Consider the following 21,504-nt stretch of genomic DNA (forward strand, 5'->3'; position numbering starts at 1 on the left):
AGGGAGGTGTTGTCTATTGTTCCAATTCTTGTCCACGTGTTATTTTGTGATTCGCATGTGAAATTTTGCTCTCACAATTATATTTTTAACCCAGAAATTATGAGTTCTCCATCATTTATAAGGATGTAAACAGTAGATACCAAAGTTGAATAAGAACACAAATTGCGATAGAAAATTCCATTATCTTTTTATGCTTCACATTACTTCTCTATACTATTCCCCCATAATACATAACCAAAACAAACATATATAACATAACAAAGATTTAATATGATTGTTATTTCACGGAACACAATTCAGATATGATCGTAAACTCCAAATCGAGGTCTTTTATACATAACCACACCAAACATATTAAAATAGCATAGATTAACATGATTTTTATTTCACTGAGCACAATTCATATATGATTAAACGAAGCCAAACGGTGGAGAGGCGCTTCTAATATGTCCGCGTAGGAATATTGTATGTGGCCTCCAATATCATCTTAAAGGCATTTTCCATGCAGGCCTTGAATTTCTCGGGATCAATTAGGCCATTTTGAGTTCCGAAGGCAATCCTCAGCTTTCCCATGTAACTGACTACTGTTACGATAAGGTCCTGCAAAACCATTAATCGAAACATTTGAATCAGACTATGAAAATTATTGTATGGTACTATAATACGATTACGTGGTACAACCTGTGCACGTGTTATAACATGAATGGACGATATGATTAAGATTTCCAATTTTAGAGAATAAGATTAATAAATATCTACTTATATTATAACACGTGAACAAATTATACAATGTGCCCTTGTAGGACCGAATATGAGAAGGACACCCCATCCCTAAGCTCCCTCCACCCCACCACAATGTCACAGCCCATCGCAAGTCGCAATAAAAAAAGACTAATATTGAACTGGTTACATATAATATTTATCTAGCGGATCACTGTAATTATGTGATGTGTATTCTAAGAGAAATGTGAAATATAATTGGCACACGATAAAATTCCGCAAATAGACACTAATAAGTAATAACCACATACCTGCGGTATACCTAACACCATAAAGTAAACTCCTCTAACTGGATGATCCGCCAAAGCCATTTGCTCCGCTGGCCCTATCATATTTGATATCATGAGGCTCGAGTTCTTCAATCTGCTGTGCATGTATCTTGATGCTCCCTGCAACACCGGTACCAATTCCAAAGGAGGAATACGTTATGTTATATATTCTTCTAAGTATGTAAGAAAACAAATACATTACGCTACAAGAAAAAACATTAATAGCGACTGATATGATGTGGCAAATGAGTTGGCTAAAAGCACTATTAAGATCTAAGGGCACAATGGGTACAAATAATCATGTGTTAGCTATGTTAGGACCTGAGCCAATAGTGTTTTTAGCAACCTCATTTTATGTCACGGATGTCAATGGATATTAATTATGTTTTCTTATAGTGAAATTAATTTATTTAGGAATGATGGCCACCTCATAGCCTCTAATTTTCTTCACGATTTCTAACATCTTCTTGTTGACGTAAACAGCAAAAGAACTTCTCTTCCTCTTTATAAGCTTTTGTGCTTTGAACACGAAGTCCAGTGGGTTTGAAAATTCAGTTAACTTGGGCATGGTCACCGGCATGAAGGCCATTTGGTTCCCCCACGGCATCTCGGAATCCGGTTTGACCATCTCTTTGATCGGCTTGTAATCACCATGAGTGATCCTGGTATTGACCAAAACCAAGGCTGTGCAACTTGCAGTGCTTGATTTTTGGCTCTTCTCTTGCATGTACAGTCGAGTGGCAAAGAACAGTGCTCCAGCTATCACATCATTTACACCGTCTGCCACAAAAAATAAATTCGTTAAACACGTGATACATGAAAGAAGTCAGTATGTACAACGTTGTGCAAAAATATTTAAGTTCACCATTTAATAGATTTCCATATTTATGGTCAACATTTAATAGGTTTCCGTGTAGTCAACTTCTCATTTAGTACTAACAGGCGGCTTGGTCTTTGGTGGTTAATGGTAGGATGATAGGTCGTTATATGACAATCTAACAAGTGTATCTTATTTTCTTGGATGAGAAATTTCAAACTCTCCACTTTGACTTTGGGAGTCATTTCTTGGTATGATAATCACAACGCCATGTGATGTTACTACTTGTGATTTCTCAAAATATGATTGAGATGAAAATATCGGGTGGGTGAGAAAGAGGACATGAGGCTGGGAATTAAAGTTTGTTACTAAGTGTGAAAATTAGTAAAGTAAAATAAGTGTGAAACATAATGAAAACGAACTAGGTAAGTTGAGAGAATGTGATGCTTGATAAGTTTGTTACCGTGTTGAGCTTGGTCTTGATAAGTTTGATTTCATCAAGGGAGAATGTGATGCTTGATATATTGTCATTGGCAGAAACTCAACTCCATAATTCCCAGATCTTATTGGTGTGCGATCATCTTGAATCAAAGAGTTCCAGCTGAAATCTTTCACAGTGTCAAAAACAGAGGCAAAAGTCTCAGACACCCACCTGAAAATATTTTCGCTGTCACCACCCCGCTTCAATCCCCGGCGCGAAGGAAAAGTTAACGGAAGAGGATTGTCAGCTCTTTGAAGACAAGAAAGCAGAGAACTCATAAAGGAGTAGCCATCACCAAGGGCATGGTGAAGCTTGAATATTAGGTTGCCAGCTGCACTGCTTGTTGGGTACTTGATTATATGAACTTCCCATAGTGGTTTGTCTTTTGGATATTGTTCAAGTATTATGTTTGAAATATAGTCATGAAAATGATCATCATAAGATTTAGGTGACATTCCAGATGGAAAAATAGGAACATGGACGTGATCTCTAAGCTTCACTTCAACCCTCTTCCATTGCTTCTCTCCGTTAATGTCAACCTGCACGTTTTTAATCATATGATAAAATGCTCATCTATAATTTTTAAATTGACCGCAGAAAGTATTAAAACAAAGTACAAAGTATTAGAACAAAGCTACATCCAAAGTTTTAACTGAAAACAAATATGATATCTACTTGTAATGATCCAAAATAAGTACAAATGCACAAATGCATGTGTTTTTCTTTTTCTTCTAACATAGATTAAAGTATATATTCATATGCACCATAATATAATAATTAAGAAATTTAACCATAATGTATGCATATATATGGGAATCCTTTCTTAAAGGATCGATTTTGTATCAATAAGATGCCTTTGTTATTGACAGTTTGTCTTTTAACGGCGAATATTTTGAGAAATCCCACAATTAAAGCTATATATATATATATATATATATATATATATATATATATATATATATATATATGTATGTTTGTATATTAGGGTTTACGGTAGAAAAGAATAGAGAGGAAAAAAACACCATGATGGAGGAGAATCGAGGGCTGATATGGAGAAAGACATCCTGAAGGAATGACAAGATCTTTGATTCATTGATTGGAATATCAAATTCCAAAACACCAAGAATTGACAAGGATAGCACAGAGCTGTTGAGGCATTGGCCAGTAGGACTCACGGGCTCATTTCCATGCACCCCAGACTCCATTGTACGTTTCTTCTTCTTCTTCTTCTTCTTCTTCTTCTTCTTCTTCTTCTTCTTCTTCTTATCTAATTTATATACGTGTTTTCTGTTGGAAAATTGGCTCGCATAAAGGATACAAGGTTTCGGACTAGCGACCGGTCGCCTGCTATTTGCGACCGGTCGTTTCGAAGCAGAGTCGAAGTCTGGAGCAATATCGATTCGCGACCGGTCGCCTGCTATTTGCGACCGGTCGTTTCGAAGCAGAGTCGAAGTCTGGAGCAAAACCTTCTTGTGACCGGTCGCCCAGCACGTGCTGTTTCTGATTCCTCGAGTTTTTGGACTCCATTTTCAAGGGCTATCGCCTCCTACCTACTTGCAAGGACTCTAGGGGTCACTTCTAAGTCAGAAGAACATTGGCAATCAGTTGGGAGGTTGGAGGTAGCATTGAAGGACATTGGAAGACTTGTTTTCAAGGTGTAGCCACCCTATGGTTCTATATAGGGTGGCTACACAAGTAACCATCAATACATAGCTTGTGGCTGGCCTAACCTGTGGTCTATGTCAGGTATTCAAGGGCAGAACATAGGAGACAAAGCAAGGGTCTTCTCTCAAGTCTAGAGGCTCATGTATTAAAGGAAAGAGTGAGCAAGTCTGAAATGTAAGAGAGTTAGAGAGAGTTGGAAGAAAAGTAGCTGGGAACTAGTGAGTCAAGAAGAGGAGAGAATTCTCAAGTGTATCAAGGTGTTGAGCAAGGGTGTGAGAGAAACAGATTGTGAGGGTAGTGTTCTAAGGGGGTTTCCATTTGTAAACCAAAGTTGTAACCTATCTTCACTAGTGAAATTTCTCAAGGGGATCACCAAAGAGGATGTAGGCAAATTGCTGAACCTCTATAAACACTTGTGTCTTTTGTGCTTGATTATTTTCTGTGTGTGTGTGTAAGATTCATCCATCATTGAGTCTTGTCCAAAGTCCATCAACAACAAGGTCTAAAGGGGAGTGAGTTGGTTCTAATTCACAACATTTTCTTGAGCTCTAGGTAACTCAATTAGAAGTTGTAGTTTCTTTATTTTTTGCTAGCATATTTATAGGAGGTCCAGGCTGACCACTGTACGCATGTTTTTTTTAAATGAAATGCAAAACTCACAAATGAGTGTTCCTTGACATTTCCCTGTACAAAGGGGCCCATTTTGATAAAAAAAAAAAAATTGGGTAAATACCATGAGGTATCCCCACACTCAATGAGTGGGATTAATTCCCGATAGGGGTTCGACTTGTCCCTAATCACAAAGTACTTCCAACGTGTTTTGAATCTTTTTCCATTAAAGAACCAGGTAGCTCGCCAGCTGAAGATGGCAGTTTGCCAACCACACCACATCTTGTGGTTCCATTTTGATATTCAACTATGATGAATTTGTCATGCAATTACTATATATATATATGAAGCATAAGACTAATTAATGGCAAAACCTTTTCTAAGAGGATTAGAAAATTTTAAAAATATGGGGAAAATCTGAAGCAAATTAATTCCACAGATCATTGAAAATTCTACAGATATTTCATTTATTAAGAGGCAGCAAACTTTGGTTCTTCTTCTTTTATAAGTGTGTGGATTTAAAAATAATCTCGGTCAGGTGGAGCCTAGGCCTGGAATCTAGACAATTTGCGTCATTCTTGGTGTGATGTGTGGGCGTTGCATAAAAGCCACGACAGGTCAAAAGTGCAATAATGAGGATGATGATTATATCGATCTAACTTCTGCGCGCTTAATGCCCAGGGCCTAACCTTTTCAGAGTGAGATACTATTGGAGACAAATTGAACACGAAAGTCGAACCAGGATCACTCATAACCAAGAGGCAAATTGGCATAGTAGGCTTTAATATGATTGTTGACGTGAGATATCCTAATTAATTAAGAAGATTTATTTCTTTAATTAATTAGGTGATTTACTTCTTTATTTTATACAGTTGACATATCTTTGTATAATTATGAGATATTCTCCTAATTTATTACTGTATCTATTTCTTGAAAAACTTTCTTGTAAACTCTTATATATACCTTTTTTATAGAGAATAATACAATTAACTTAAAGTATTCAAACCATATTCATATTTTAGCATGTACTAGAGCAATCGATTCTAAATTGTCTTTAATCCCTTAAAGTTATACCCTCAAATTCAAACCCAAACCCTAAATTTTAATTCCTTACCTCTCAAATCAAATCCTCTTATCAAACTCCTTAAACATATACCTTTCAAATCAAATCCCTAAATCAAATTCATACATCAAATTCCTCAAATTCTCAAATCAACTCCTTAACCACAAACACACACTCATATCAATTCTTACTTCCGCTGCGATGTCAGGACCCCCTACAATTCACTCCCTCCTTGCATACTCATAGAAGTAGGGGTGGCAATTTCGGACACGACCCGATACACGACTCGAAACCCGCACGAGAAATTAGCGGGTTCAACCCGCACGATAAAAAAACAGGTCAATTTCGGGTCAACCCGTTCTGACCCGTTTAATAAACGGGTGGGTTTCGGGTCAACTCGCTAACCCGCTATAATACCTATCTAACCCGTTTATTAAATGGGTCATGTCACGGGTCATGTCAACCCGTGTACAACCCGCTAACCCGCTAAAAAATGAAGAGAAATGGAGACTTCAACACACACACATGGGATTTCGAACCCCTACCACCCTCATTTCTCTCAAACGTCTTATCCACCATGCTACATACAACTTTGTGATTTTTTGGTATGCCTTTTGATATTTATAATGTTTCTTTTTCTTTTGTGTTTTCCTTTCTTTTCCCGTCTCTCTTCTCCTATTTTTTTTTTCTTTCTTCTTTCTCCTCTCTTTTATTTTTCTCTCTTTTCCTTTCCTCTTCTCTCCTTTTTTTTTTTTTGTCTTTTCCTTCTCTTTAGTTTTCTCTCATCTCTCTTTTTTCTTTCTTTCTTTCCTTCAATCTTCTCTCCTCTCTCTCTCTCTCTATTTTTTTTCTTTCTTTTCCTTATCTCTTCTCTCCTCTCTCTATCTTTTTTTTCTTTCTTTTCCTTATATTTTCTCTACTCTCTCTGTTTTTTTAATTTAAATTTTTTCAGTTGTGAGTTTCGTAACATGCATGTTATTATTTATGAACCCGTTACTTATATTTGTTAGTAATTGTTCCTTATAATTTGAGTTAATTATGTATCTAGGGTTTAGGTTTTAATGTTTTAAAGAGAGAGAGGCAAAATGAAATAACTATTTTATATATAAAAAAATATAATTACTTGATTAAATTATCAACATTTAGAATTTTTTATTTTTTTAAATTTGCTATTACTTAGCGCCGTTAGCGGGTTAATAGGTTAACCCGAAACCCGCATGGGAAATATATGGGTCGACCCGAAACCCGCACGATTATTAAATGGGTCATAGCGGGTTGACCCGAAATTGACACGGGAAATAAGTGGGTCGACACGAACCCGACACGAACACGACCCATTGCCAGCCCTACATAGAAGTATGCGGTCACTCCTACTGAACCAGCTACCTGGGTTCGTGCTTTTATCGCCACCACCAAAGGTTCTGCTTTTCATATGTCCTCTCCAAAACCCACATGGATTATTGACTCGGGTGCTACGAATCACATGACATTTGATCATGGCCAACTTATTAGTCGCAAACCAACCACTCAATGGGTGGTGTCTGATGCTAATGGTACCTCATCCCATATGATTGGGGAGGTCTCTCTATATCTCTCTCTATCTCTCTCTATCTCTCTCTAACTCCATACATTTGGCAAAGTCAGGTCACCAACTAATAATTAATTTAGTGCTCCATATCTACCATCTACCGAGTATCAACCAAAATAAATTCGTAGTCTTGAAAACATGAAACACGAAACGTGATCATGAAAACATGGAACATCTAAGACGTAATTATGAAAACACCAGTTTGTTTTGATTTCAAGTCTAATCATGTACAAATTAAAACAAGATTTTAGTGGGTCGTCTTTTATCACAAATATTATATTAACATTTTTTTGGGTACATTTTTCTTTTTTCAAACAAATGATACTAAAAGAGGGAGGCAAAAAAATAAAAGACTTAAAATGCCACAAGTGAATTTTTTGTAAGGTAAGGGCGATGTAGTTTAAGTGGTTAATAGCATTTACTTATGGACCCCGGGGTACTCGGTTCAATTTCCTCTTTCTCCAATATCACTTGTATAAAATAAAATAAAAATCGTAACGGTAAATGTGATATTGCCAGCAGGCTTAGGCTCCTCCACTTGTATGGTGTGTACCAAAGATTTAGTAAGATCCACTCCGTATGGCTACTGCTGTTTGATTCAATATACTTTTTTGTTTTTGGCGTTAAAATGTTGGATTTAATTTGGAGTAATAGATTTGGTAAATGTGGTGGCAGCGGCTTGAAGTTGAGTGAGAGATTCCAAAGGCTCAAGTGATGTACACTTTCTCTTTCAACTATGATGAATTTGGCTTGAAATTATATATGCACGAATCATTAGATTAATTAATCGCAAAATTTTTTCTAAGAGGATTAGAATGGAAACTAAGGCATTGTTTGGTATCCTACTCAAAAAAGTAAACTTAACATTTTTTATTCTTTTTAGAAACATGAGTTTTCAAATAGTGATTTTAAAATCTAAAAACTTATTTGGTATTGAACTCCAAACTTTTTTTAAGATTTAAAATAAATTAAATTAAATTCAAAAAATCAGAAACCCTAGATTCCCAAATTGAAATTAACAAAATAAAAGGAAAATTTTGTGAGGTTGAAACCTTAGAAACCGAAAACATGAAAAAAGATTGACCAATTTTGGGTCGGGTCATGTCGAACCAGGGAGGTAGTGGACGAATCAGACCTTGATGAAGCCGACGAGGTTGACCCAAAACCACCAATCGGCTCTAAACCTGGCGCTGACAATTCTTGGCCTGAAGATCGCCCAAAGCTCCGACACATCCATATGAAACGATGCCGCTTGAACTTGCTTCGATGGTTTTGGTGGTTATTGATTCGCAAAGACAAACTGGATTAGGTGCCATATAGGAGAGAGAGAGAGAGAGAGTGATCCATCCAGATTAGGAAAGAGAAAGAAGGGAAAATAAAGGAGGAGAGTGGAGATGGATGCGAACGTGAAGGTCATTTGGGTTGGGTGTGATGGGGCAGAAAAACTTGTATGAAACGGGGATAGAACTGTTTTTCTATCCCCAATATGTAACATCCCGACCCAAATTAATTATTATTTAATTAATTTATGAAATTACAATTTTGCCCTTGGGTGGTAGGGTCACTTTTTGTTCCAAAAGGATTTTGGGGAATTGCGTGGCTCCATTGCGTAGAGCTCGCTCTCAAGAGTTCGCAGACACGTAGTGGGCTCAATTCGGAGTTAAAACGAAAAAGTTATGGTCGACGAAAGTGCTGGCACAATCGTAATTTTTTTACGAATTCCTAATTTAAAACCAGATCAGATTCGTCAACATTATTATTCACTCTTCTGTCAATTAGCTTGCTACAGTGAACCGGGAGCTACAGTAGTCGCGACTGCTACAGTAACTTTCATCATCTTCGGCAGAATTCGTCGTCGTCAAGCCACCGATTTGGACGAAATCACCTCCAAACTTCTCCTCTCTTCCTCCTCTACCTAGCCCACTAATTTTCACCGATCAATTTCGCACCATTTAACAACTGGAACGAGGAGAAATATCACAGTTTTTTCTTCATCGTTTCTGACGATTCTGGCAACAATTTCCGCCTACCAATGTATGGTTCTCCATCTCCTTGACGTCCTCTAACTCTTTTGGTAGGTGGTTTGGGTCAATTTGGGAGTTTTGAATCGAATCTAAGACCTAGGTTTTGAGCCGACTGTTGAGGTGTTTTTCGGCTAGCTTCGGCCACTTTTTGGCTGAAGTCCAAGACCAAAAGTGACTCCCCTAGTTGTGGTGGTTCTGTAGGTATAGGTATTGACCGGCAATTTGGAGTTTTCCAATCACCGGAAATTACTCAAGACACCCATTATGGCGATTTGGAGTTTTTCAATCTCGTGTGGCGGCGCGTGGGACCCATTATGGCGGCTCTTAAGGTTCCAAAATAATCCCCATGTTGTCCCAAGCACGACGGTATGCTCGGATTAGCGACAGGTTATTGTTTGACTATCGAACGAAAGTTCACATATTAGGCGATATTTGAGTTCGATAGGTTCGAACCGTCCGATCGGCCCCATTTTCAAATATGTTGTTCCCCGTGCCTATAAGATCATGTAGAAACTGGTTGATTGAGAATCGGAGACATGGATACTCCGAATCATTGATTCTAGGGTTGGGTAACCCGTTACCATTCAAAATTGCGATTGAGAGCAATCCGACCGCGCAATTGAGACACCACACTCAGAATTTGTTAAGTACACATTGTTGGACCTATAAGAACTTTTGGATCGGAAATCAGAGGGCGTGGGCTACGCGGGCCTGTTTGACCAAAATGGGAAGTTCGACCACACTGTTGGCCACGGGTCTTTTGAAACCGTCTCATCCCTTGGGGAAAGTACTAGAATGACCTTAGGATCTTTCTAAAGTTGCGTACACACCTTAAATTTTCGAGAACTAGGGTTTTGAATTTAATTTGCGATTGAGGTCGATTAATGAGTTATGATAGTGATTGGACAATTGTTTTAAATGTGCATTGCTTTCAGAATTTTGGAATGTATGTATTTATGTGTGTGTTTATTTGTGATACAAATTGGGTTACAGGGATGGTGTGAATTGATGTATGATTTGGTGTTGAATGACTATATTTTCTATGTGAGCCTGGAATTTGAATTTGACGGTGGAAAACTGAATGGTTTGGAAATTAGTATTTGGTTAATGGAGTTTTGAAAAATGTGATATGGGATTGGTTTCGGCTTAACACTATGACTTGAGAATACATAGTTATTATTATTTGGTTTTTACTATTGTTATTATTACTATTATTGTCGTTATCATTATTATGTATAAGGGTTTGCATGTTGAGTGGGAAGTGGGGACATATATATATATATATATATATATACATATATATGTCCCCACTTCGATATGGATGATAACCACACGTGCGTTGAGGGATTTTCCAACATGTGAGATGTTGATGACCCGGGCACCATTGGCGGGGTGTGCCGTAGGCCTTGACAAGCATTCCACATGCATAAGACTTGTTTCAGCCGCACGTGTATTGAGGATTCTACCGTGCATGTCTGGGGAGCAATAGTCTCCCGGTTGGACTACTCATTCCCTAGCCACATGAGTATTGAGGATTCTGCCATGTGGTCTAGTAAAATAATCCCCATGTTGGATTGTTTTCCCTCGATACATGATGTGCACTATGATATGTACCTCCCCTGTTATTGATACTTGATATATTAGACACGCGGCACCCTTGACCTGGTGTACCGAAGCCCTTGACCGGCAGTCTGCTCGCGTAGGAGGGATATTCAGCCGCAGGAGTATTGAGGATTCTATTGTGCATGTCTGAGGAGCAACAGTCCCCTGGTTGGACTGCTCATTCCCTAGTCACATGAGTATTGAGGATTCTGCCATGTGGTCTAGTTAAAACAATTCCTCAATTGGATTGTTTTCCCCTGGTACATGATGATGGTGTGGGGTGTGTATATTTATATGTTTATATTTGTGGGAAAATATGTGGATCCATTTCCAGGTTGTGGTTTCTTGAGCATGTGCATGGTGAGTGCTCTGCACAAGTGTGATCATTGTTTTGATATTTGGATAGTGTTGTTTTGCAATATATGATTTGAATATAATTTGATTGTGGAAAAATTGATGTTTGGATATTGGTATTGGATTATTTAGATATCGGATTATTATTATAAATGTCTTACGTGTTCATCTGAGATTATTATATTGATTAAGTAAATGAGTAATGTTTATTGGTTGAATAATGTTTATTGGTTATTTGGAAATTTGGTTGTGGGTTGAGTTTTTATTATATAATTATATGACCTTGTGTTTTGGGATTTGGGATAGTGGTTTTTAGTTCCAGCCGCACAGGCGTTGAGGATTCTGTCGTGCATGTCTGGGGATTTAGTTTCAGCCGCACAGGCGTTGATGATTCCGTTGTGCGTGTCTCGAGATTTAGTTTCAGCCGCACGAGCATTAAGGATTCCGTCGTGTGTGTCTGGGAAATGTGTATATGTATAACGAAGCCTGAGCCACTTTAGAATTTGTTTTTTATGGTGGTTGGACGAATTGTCAATATATAGAGGTCTGACATCTCTTCATCCAACAGTTACATTAACTGTTTAACAGATTCGAATTTCAATTAATGATTTTATTTGAAAATGAATTTCTAATTAATAAAAAGAAATTATTAATTAAATCAGCAAATCCAATGAAGACACAATCTATAGTTTTGGGTCCAAGTTTGGTTCTTTTTGGCAAAGGAACTTGAACTTTTGCTAGGCAACCTTACACTTTGAGTGTCTTATAAGTTGGTAACCTTCCTTTCCATACTTCATATGGTGACTTGTTACTCGTTTTATGTGGGATTTGATTCAAGATTGTATTGCATTAAGTAAGGCTTCACCCCACATATTGTGTGGAAGCCCAAAGCTATTTAGCAAAGAATTTATCATGTCTTTAAATGTACTATTTTTCCTTTCAGCAACACCTTTTTGTTGCGGTGTATAAGGAGCTGTCATTTGATGAATTATACCATTTGTGACACAAAATTCAGTAAATGTAGTGGATTCATATTCCCCTCCTCTATCTGATCTTAGGACTTTAATTTTTCTATTGAGTTGATTCTCAACTTCAGCCTTATATGTCTTAAACATATCCAAAGTCTCATCTTTGCTATGTGATAAATATACATAGTAGTACTTGCTACAATCATCAATGAAAGTTAAATAATATTGCTTTCCTCCACAACTTGGTGTTGATCTAAAATCACGCAAGTCACTATGAATTAAGTGTTAGATCAACAAGTCACTATGAATTGAGCCTAGCAATTCACTGGACCTACTATGTACAGATTTAAAACTTTGTCTAGCAAATTTAGATTATGTACAAGTTTCACATTTAAAATTTTCAATACAATCTAACTTGGGCAGCAATCCTAAATTATACATTCTATGTAAAGAACGAAAATTAACATGTCCTAATCCAACATGCCATAATGTAGAAGAAGAGTCAACAATATAAGTGGAAGCCTTATGATATTATTATTGATAGAATTGGTAGATACATTAAGTTTGAACAACCCATCAACAAGGAAACCTTTTCCCACAAACATTCCCCCTTAGTTAGTACAACTTTGTTGGATTTGAACACTAGTTTGAATCCTTTGTTGCTTAGAACAGGTTCAAATACCAAGTTCCTTCGTATATCTAGCACATGTAGCACATATAGGGTTAGTTCCTTTCCAGAGGTGAATTTCAGGAGCACTTTTCCCTTTCCAACAACAACAAATGTAGAGGCGTTTCCTATAAACAGTTGCTCACCACCATGTATCTCTTGGTAAGTAAGAAATCCATTCTTATTACCACAGATATGGCGGGTGGCTCCAGTATCAATCAGCCACTCATTGTCATTCCAAACCATGTTGGTTTCTAACACCACTGTAGCCAGGTTTTCTTCAGTCACATTGGCCTAATTGTACCTTGGTCTGTCATTGTTTGGATTTGCAGGATTGGCAAGATTCTGATCCCTTCTGTGCCTGCAGTCTAGCCTTATGGCCTCCTTTCCCACAAACCTACCATGCTCCTTTAATCTCTTTGAAGTCTTTTCCTTTTGCTCGAGGAACAAAGTTCTTCTTGTTCTTTTTGGGATTGAACTTTGGTTTTGATGAGGTTCGTTCAACTATGTTTGCCTTGGCTTCCATGTTTGAAACCACATTCTTGTTCTCACTTTTTCTGTTATCCTCCTCAATCCAAAGCCTTACTATGAGATCCTCCATAATCATCTCTTTTCTCTTGTGTTTCAGATAACTTTTGAATTCTTTCCAATTTGGTTGAAGTTTTTCAATCAAAGACACCACTTGGAAAGATTCATTGATCTTCATGCCTTCAGCAAGAATCTCATGGATAATTTTCTGGAGGTCAACTTGTTTGACAACAGGTTTGGAATCTACCATCTTGAAATCCAGAAATCTGCCTAAAACAAATTTGTTGGATCCTGCATCTTTAGTTTTATATTTTTTCTCAAGCGATTCCCAAACTTCTCTAACCATCTTGAATGCTGCATATACATCATATAGTGTGTCATCGGGTCCATTCAAGATATAGTTCCTGCATAGGAAATCAGATTGTGTCCACACATCAATTACAATGACAGTCTCTCTGGTTGCAGGATTCTCATTCGACACAGGGGCATCTTGCATGAGAATGTGGACTAGATTTAATGTTGTCAGATAGAACAACATCTTATGTTGCCAACGTTTGAAATCAGTGCCTTTGAATTTTTCAGGCTTTTCAGCATGAGAGGTCTTACTTCCTTATTGTTCCATTCTACTGTCTAAAGAGTGTTGGAAAACAATCAATATATAACAAAATAATAAAATAATAACAAAAAATGAAATATGCTTTATTTATATAATCAAATCAAACAACACTAAAATAAATTACACAATACTAACTTGGATAGACGATAAAGTCCTGCAGAGTTGCAGTGTCCATTAAACAATATTTCTCCTCTACCCTTGTGCTTGTAGTTCGATAGGAGTCTGTCCACCAGGATTAAACTGTCACCAATCAAAGCCTAAGCACTATGGCTTTGGTTTATGGTGAACAGTGATATGATTTCTCTCAGGAAGTGCTTATGTGTGAGAATGATAATGCTGTTCAAAATTGTGTATATTCCAAGCCCAAACCATGATGAAGCCCAACTTTGCCTCCACTAGGCCCATAGCTTATTTAGTATTTCTAAAGTGTTGGTGCTTATAAACCATGGAAGGAACCTTCCAATGTGGGACTAAATGAAAGTGTATTTTTTCCAATACAAACTCTAACATAATCCTTATCCAATTGCATCTATGGATATAATTGTAGGGGGTTTTAGGTCTAATGGTCCCTGAATTTTGATTCCATTTGCATTTTGGCCCCTCAATTTCCAAAATTGATCCTATAGTCCTTCAACTTTAGTTTCATTAGGAAAAATGGTCCTGCCGTTAGTTTTGTTAACGGTTTTTATTAAATTTGAGCATGTGCATGGCACATGGTGTACTGTTCAGGGTCAAAATTGAAAATACTTCACTCTTGGGGTACATGGGCAATTCCTAGTGCACCCAAATCCCACACCCACTCCCCAACCGTTGTGGCTTTACTCTTCCCATCCATATATATCCCTTCCTCCCCAAGCCAAGCCCATTAAAACCCACCACCAAACGAAGAATGATATATCTCCCTTCCTCCAATCCAACAAAGCCATGGACAACCTCCACCCGACACCAAGCCAATTAACCCACCACCATGGCAACAAAGCCATGTGGGTTGTGTATGTTTAGGTTGGGTTAGGTTGGAGAGGTTGTGGCTACTGTGGCGAGGATAGGAAGAAGGTTTTTAGTTTTTAATTTTAATTTTTTTGGTGAAAGGAATATTCAGATGGTGGAAATTAAAAATAATTCAAAATACCATTTTGCCCCTGCATTTAACATAAAAGATAACAAAATTAACAACAGGACCATTTGTCCCAATGAAAGTGAAATTGAAGCACTACGGGAACAATTTTGGAAATTAAGGGATCAAAATGTAAAGCAGGTTAAAATTCAAGGACCATTAGACCTAAAAACCCTAATTATAAAGGGTTGTTGTTACTTTGACTTAGTAAGGTTACGAATATTGTAAAAAGTTATCTTAATTATTGGGAAATTCTATAGTGGAGTCAAGTCTTAATTAAATGAGTGTTGCTAAACGAACCCTAAAATTAACTGAATACACCCTACTGCCAAACTATTTACTGAATTACTAATTTACCCTAATATAAAATGACCAAAAAGGATATATTTAATTGTGAAACAAATGTAATTTGAATAAGTACACCCTACTTACCATCTTCAACCCTAATCAAAGAAATGTTATCTCATACTGATTCCAGTATAAAACTAATAAAAGAAAAATAACAAAAACAAGAAACAAAAAAACAAAAGAAACCCCGGTACCTTGGCTTCATTTATACTTAATTTCAAGAGAGGGCAACATTCATCTTCCATGGGAACACACCCAAGCAAGCCAAATAGCATGGTGACATGTATTTGGCTCATATAAGTACGAAAGCTCTTTGAGATTGATTGAGATGGAAATGGCACTGTCTTGGATTTAGTTGACATGATGAATAAAAGAATACAAGTGCTAGCCCACTTTATGTACGATGGTCAAGATGATAATCTGGGAGTACGGCAGGGTGTTGGGTACCTTGATAAATTTTCGGGGCCTTGGGTGGGGATGGGTACAAAGGGATGTGTGGGAGGGAGGGTGTAGAACTTGGAGATGGGTGGTGGTGGACGAAGGAATGGGCGGGCCGCGGGTAGGGGTTGGGTGCGGAGGCAGTTGTGGGAGGAGAGGGAGAGTGAAGGGCTGGGTAGGTTTTTATATATTTTAGTTTTATGAATAAATATTTTCAATTATTTCATTTGTATAAGGTGTACTATGGGTATTTTTGGTATTTAAATAGGGTGTACTTAGTTAATTTTATATTTTGATTTAAATATTATAGTGTACTTAGATCTTATGGTGTACTCAGTTAATTTTAGGGTTCGTTTAGCAACACTCTAATTAAATACATACGACGGGTATTTTAGTTTAATCGGTTTGTATTGAAGAAAGAAATTTCAACTTAGAAATTCATCCCATAGCCCAATTCTTCCTATTCTTTGAATATATATATTTTGCATATTGACAAAATCATAGGTCCATCGCTGACTTCACTTATTATTGGGTCAAAAACTTATTCATCTTTCGATAAATAAAATAAATAAAACTTATATCATCCCAGGTATATGCATCAAAAGAATGAGGACAATTTTTTGACCAAAAAAAAAAGGACAATTGTATGAAGGTGGTGGGGTAGGGACTAGGGAGGCTAGGTATAGGGCCCGTTCTGGCAAAGTCAGGTGACCAACTAATAATTAATATAGTCCTCCATGTCTACCAAGGGCACCTTCTACGGTGCACCAGGTGCATGGATGCGCCTTTTGTTTGTAATGGAGCATGTGCAATGCACATGCTATTTGATTTATAAATAAATTAAAACATAACCTGCTATATCAGGTAAAAGGTTAAGACTTATTTCTCTAGTCTTTAGGAATTCTCACGACAGCAATTCTGAAAGCACCCTGAAAAATACCTAAAAGAAAAACTCTCCCTCCGAAAGCTCAGCCGCCGTCCCCTTTGGGGGTTGGCCATTTTCATTTTTCCAACCCGTTCCGTTTCCCCTCCCTTTCCTTCCTCACAACCTTCCTCTCTATCGTCTCTCTCTCTCTCCCGTTGCAGTTTTCTTTTATTTTTTTCATGCACTTTTCTCTTGCTTTGTTCTAGTTTGGTTTTGGCCCAGATCTCTCCTTACCCTCTTTTCTACTGCAACTATGGCTGATCTTGGTGGGTTCGTGGTTTTCTGGTTGTTCCATCAGCGGTCTGCGAGGTGGTGGGCTCTGTTTTTGGTGCTTCTGTTTAGATCTACTCAGGTCCATTCGTTCTCGGGGACTGCCCATCGGCCTATTCGTTTTGGGTGATCTCTGCTCTTCCTGGAGTTGACGAGCTTGCTGTGCGGATCTGTGTCTTCGTAGTTTTCTTGTTGTATTTTGCTGCTTCAACTCGTTTGAGTGTGTTGGCAAAAGTGAGGTTAGTTAGGAGGATTCTGCAAAAAAGCACCAAAAAAGCTGTGATGAGAATTCTGAAGCTGTGATGAGAATCCCCTTTAATCTTGACATGAAGCTGTGGTGAGAATCCTCCTAACTAACCTCACCTTTTTTTAAAGTTAATTATGTTTATGGATAAAACTTAACCTCATCTAAGTTTTGTACAAAATTTGAATTTAATTTGTTTGGGTGGGTAACTTTATTCTAAATTGTAAAATTTGCATGAAAGTTAGTAGCATTGCAATTTGACATGAGAATTTCGTTGGATGTGTAGAAAATGATTTATTGGAGCATGAGCATACAATTGCATAGGGGTCATGCAATTACTAGTTTATGTTTGTCAATTGGCATATGTGTTGGCATATTACTTTCCAATTGAGTTTGTTTGATATAACTGGCGAGAATGTAATGTCATATATGGTTCAATAAAAATCAGTTTGATAAATGGAATATGAGTTGACATGTTATTTTTTGAGTTTATTTGATATGACTGAGTAAAGTTCAATTATATAGGGTTCATGCAATTTGTTTCTATGATTTGGCAATTGTATATGAGTTGACATATGTTATGTGGTGAAGATTCCTCCATTCATTGGCAGCCTTTTACTTAAGGTTTAAAGCACTTGGTTTGAAGTTTTGCATTTTATCTCTTGATAACCCCAATTTTTTTTGTAAAATTAGTATTGCGTAATATGACATGTGGTTTGCTAACCCCTAAGCTCACCACTTTAAGTTAAATTTTGAAAACGTAATATGAATTTAATTGCTGTGGGTGGGTAACCTTATCAAAAATTGTAAAATTGTCATTACAATCAGTAGGCTGAGAACAACCATTATAAGTGCTTCGTGATGCCTCAAAATTATATTGGACATGTAGAAGGTGATATATTATAGCACGAAAATGCAATTGCCTAGGGGTAATGCAATTTCATATCACCTGGTTGGTAATTGACATACATGTTAAATTTCGATTGAGTTTATTTGATAAAACAACTTTTTGTTTTGTGTAATATTTTGTATTTTTGGATCTTCGAACTATGGAATGAGTTGAAATTTTTTTAAAATAATGGTTGGTAACCTAATATGCATTTAATTTCGTTCACATATTATTAAAAATTGTAAAATTTCCATAAAAGTGGATGAGAACAAGCATTGAAATAGTGGTGGATGCCTGAGAATTACGTTCAATGCGTAAAGTGAGATATATTGAAGCACAAACATGCAATGCCTAAGGGTCCTGCAATTTCACATCTCCTTTGGCAATTGCATATAAGTTGAAATGTCATTTTCACATTGAGTTTGTCTGATAGTCTGACAATTTTTGCATATGAGTTGACGTGTTATTATTTTTTATTGAGTATATTTGATATGATAAAACGGTTTTTTGTTTAATGCAGGCTCATCATTAATTGGAATTATAAAATGTTGAGAAAGAACAGTGAAGTGCATAATAAAGGCAAAAATCCAAAAACAACAAAAGATGAGTCAAAGACGGTGATTAGCCGCAAGACTGGTTATTTTAACTATCTGTAGGTGTTAAACGTCTCTTCCAGCATATGAAGTACTTTTTATAGGACTAACTAAATGTGAATGTTTTAAATAGGAAAATAAAGGGCGATGAAATGAAGTAATAAAAAATAGTGGAGAAGGTGGATACTAAGGTGATCAATTGGCGACAATACATTTAAATAGAGACATTAGAGCTCACAACTTATAATGAATTGACTGAATTTTATTATTTTCTTCCTCATACCAAGAAGGAAATCGCTGATATGTGGCAACAGTTTACCTGATTCACGTCATAATAAGAAACGCAAGAACAATTGTCGACTTACTGTAAGTGGAGAAGCTTTTGTTCAATGCAAGTATACGTATTTATTTTGCTCGATGTTACTTATGTCGACTATGTTATTGTTCATGCAACAGTTGTTGTACCTAGACTCCGTTTTTCATGATGACATCTTGTCGGTATTTGGGACGTGGTGGATGTTCTCCTCATTTTCTGTTGTGTCCCCATTGGATGCTAATGCTGTGATGCTATTGGTTTTGGTGCATACCTATATTTTTGGAAGGAGGGTCGCCATGGTATAACATGACAATTTTGTTGTTGTTGTAAAGTGGTTTTGAAAGGATTGTGACCATGATTTCCCATTAAATGAGACTTGTTGAGACTGATCTTTATATTCTATATCTTACGTTAACAACCTATAATGTTTTGAAGACAATTTGTTTTAGATAGCCCATTTTTGTTGGATTTTTGGTTATGTATTTAAAGTTATTTAATTTATGCTATTGTAAGTAAATGCAACTGCCGTGCCAGAATATACTGGTTACAGATGAAAAATTACAAACTACCTGGTCTTGTTATTTTGTAGTTATACATCATTTTGAACTTAGAGTTCTCTAATAGAAAGCAAATTTTGCGCATATTTCATTTGTACTCATATTGGAGACAACCCAAGTATTGTTTCTTTTTAAATAAAAATCTATTTTGAAATTATTAATAATACAAAATAATGGTCTATCGTCAATTATGGCGCTATGAGGTTTGGCATTAAGTTGCAAAAGTTGTAATCGCTTAAACTTAGAAACCAACTTGGATTGGCAATAACGATCCAAAAAATACCATGACTTAAGAAATTTGTATTTGTTCTAGGTAACATGTAATTTCCAAACAGGGAGAAACTAATTGCATAAATAAATGCAATTGTAAACTAATAAATGCAATTATTCTATCTTCGTTTGGTAATTGCAAATTACTTATAAAATATCACTTGGAATAGGTAAACAAAAGGAGATAACATGGGAGGAGTTAAAGGGTGGATTGGCAACATAATGAGCAATTCCCAAACCGGGAAACATAAATTGCATTACGGTACGCAATTACCGTTGCCTGTTTGGCAATTGTATTACGGTATGCAATTACTGTTGCCTGTTTGGCAATTGTATTACAGTATGCAATTATCATCGTCTGTTTGGCAATTCCATAGTATGTGAAACATGTTCAAATTTCTCCCAAGGCCTTGGTACTTGGCTGTATAAATGTGGTCCTTATTTTTGTAAACACAAGGGTTTACAATATTAAGGACCCTTTTTATAATGTTTTGGACTTCAATGTTCCATAAACTTGTAGAGTATATTCATAATCTTGTAAACACAAGGTCTACAAGTTCTACAACATTTTGGACGTTGAAGTACAAAAACTTGTAAAAGAGGTCCTTAATATTGTAAACATCCATGTTTACAAGTATAAGGACCCAATTTACCTTCTGAATGTTCCCCTTTACCCTAATGTTGTACTACATGTCTTTGTCTTTGTAAAGTACAATATTGCAAGATTAAGGATGCATTTTACAATCATATAGAACATAACTATCCAAAACCGAGTAAAACAATACCTTAATATAGTAAACGTTTGTGTTTACACGTATAAGGACCCAATTTACTTTCCTAATGTCCCTAGTTACCTTAATATTGTACTAGACGTCATTCTTTTTATAAATTACGATATTACCATAATAAGGATGGGTTTTACAATCTCCTGAAACATAAGTATCCAAAATAGAGTAATACGAGACCTTAATATTGTAAACATCCATGTTTACAAGTATAAGGACCCAATTTACCTTCCGAATGTTCCCCTTTACCCTAATGTTGTACTACATGTCTTTATCTTTGTAAATTACGATATTACAAGATTAATGATGCATTTTACAATCATATGGAATATAACTGTCCAAAACCGAGTAAAACAAGACCTTAATATAGTAAACGTTTGTGTTTACACGTATAAGGACTCAATTTACTTTCCTAATGTCCCTAGTTACCTTAATATTGTACTAGACGTCATTCTCTTTGTAAATTACAATATTACTATAATAAGGATGGGTTTTACAATCTCCTGGGACATAAGTATCCAAAATAGAGTAATACGATACCTTAATATTGTAAACATCCATGTTTACAAGTATAAGGACCCAATTTACCTTCCGAATGTTCCCCTTTACCCTAATGTTGTACTACATGTCTTTATCTTTGTAAATTACGATATTACAAGATTAATGATGCATTTTACAATCATATGGAACATAACTGTCCAAAATCGAGTAAAACAAGACCTTA

General features: G+C 36.5%; 1 pseudogene across 1 annotated transcript; it reads right to left on the reverse strand.

The window, feature by feature from the left end:
- Positions 1-233: 233 nt before the first annotated feature.
- Positions 234-4,556, reverse strand: LOC148295817 (wax ester synthase/diacylglycerol acyltransferase 8-like; annotated as a pseudogene). Its single transcript, XR_015834590.1, has 5 exons — positions 3,370-4,556; positions 2,326-2,886; positions 1,477-1,823; positions 1,032-1,169; positions 234-600 (listed from the first exon to the last, which is right to left on the reverse strand). The product of XR_015834590.1 is annotated as a wax ester synthase/diacylglycerol acyltransferase 8-like (transcript).
- Positions 4,557-21,504: the final 16,948 nt, after the last annotated feature.

Source organism: Prunus avium, chromosome 3 (assembly GCF_965620075.1).
Source record: "Prunus avium chromosome 3, drPruAviu1.hap1.1, whole genome shotgun sequence".
NCBI lineage: Eukaryota > Viridiplantae > Streptophyta > Magnoliopsida > Rosales > Rosaceae > Prunus > Prunus avium.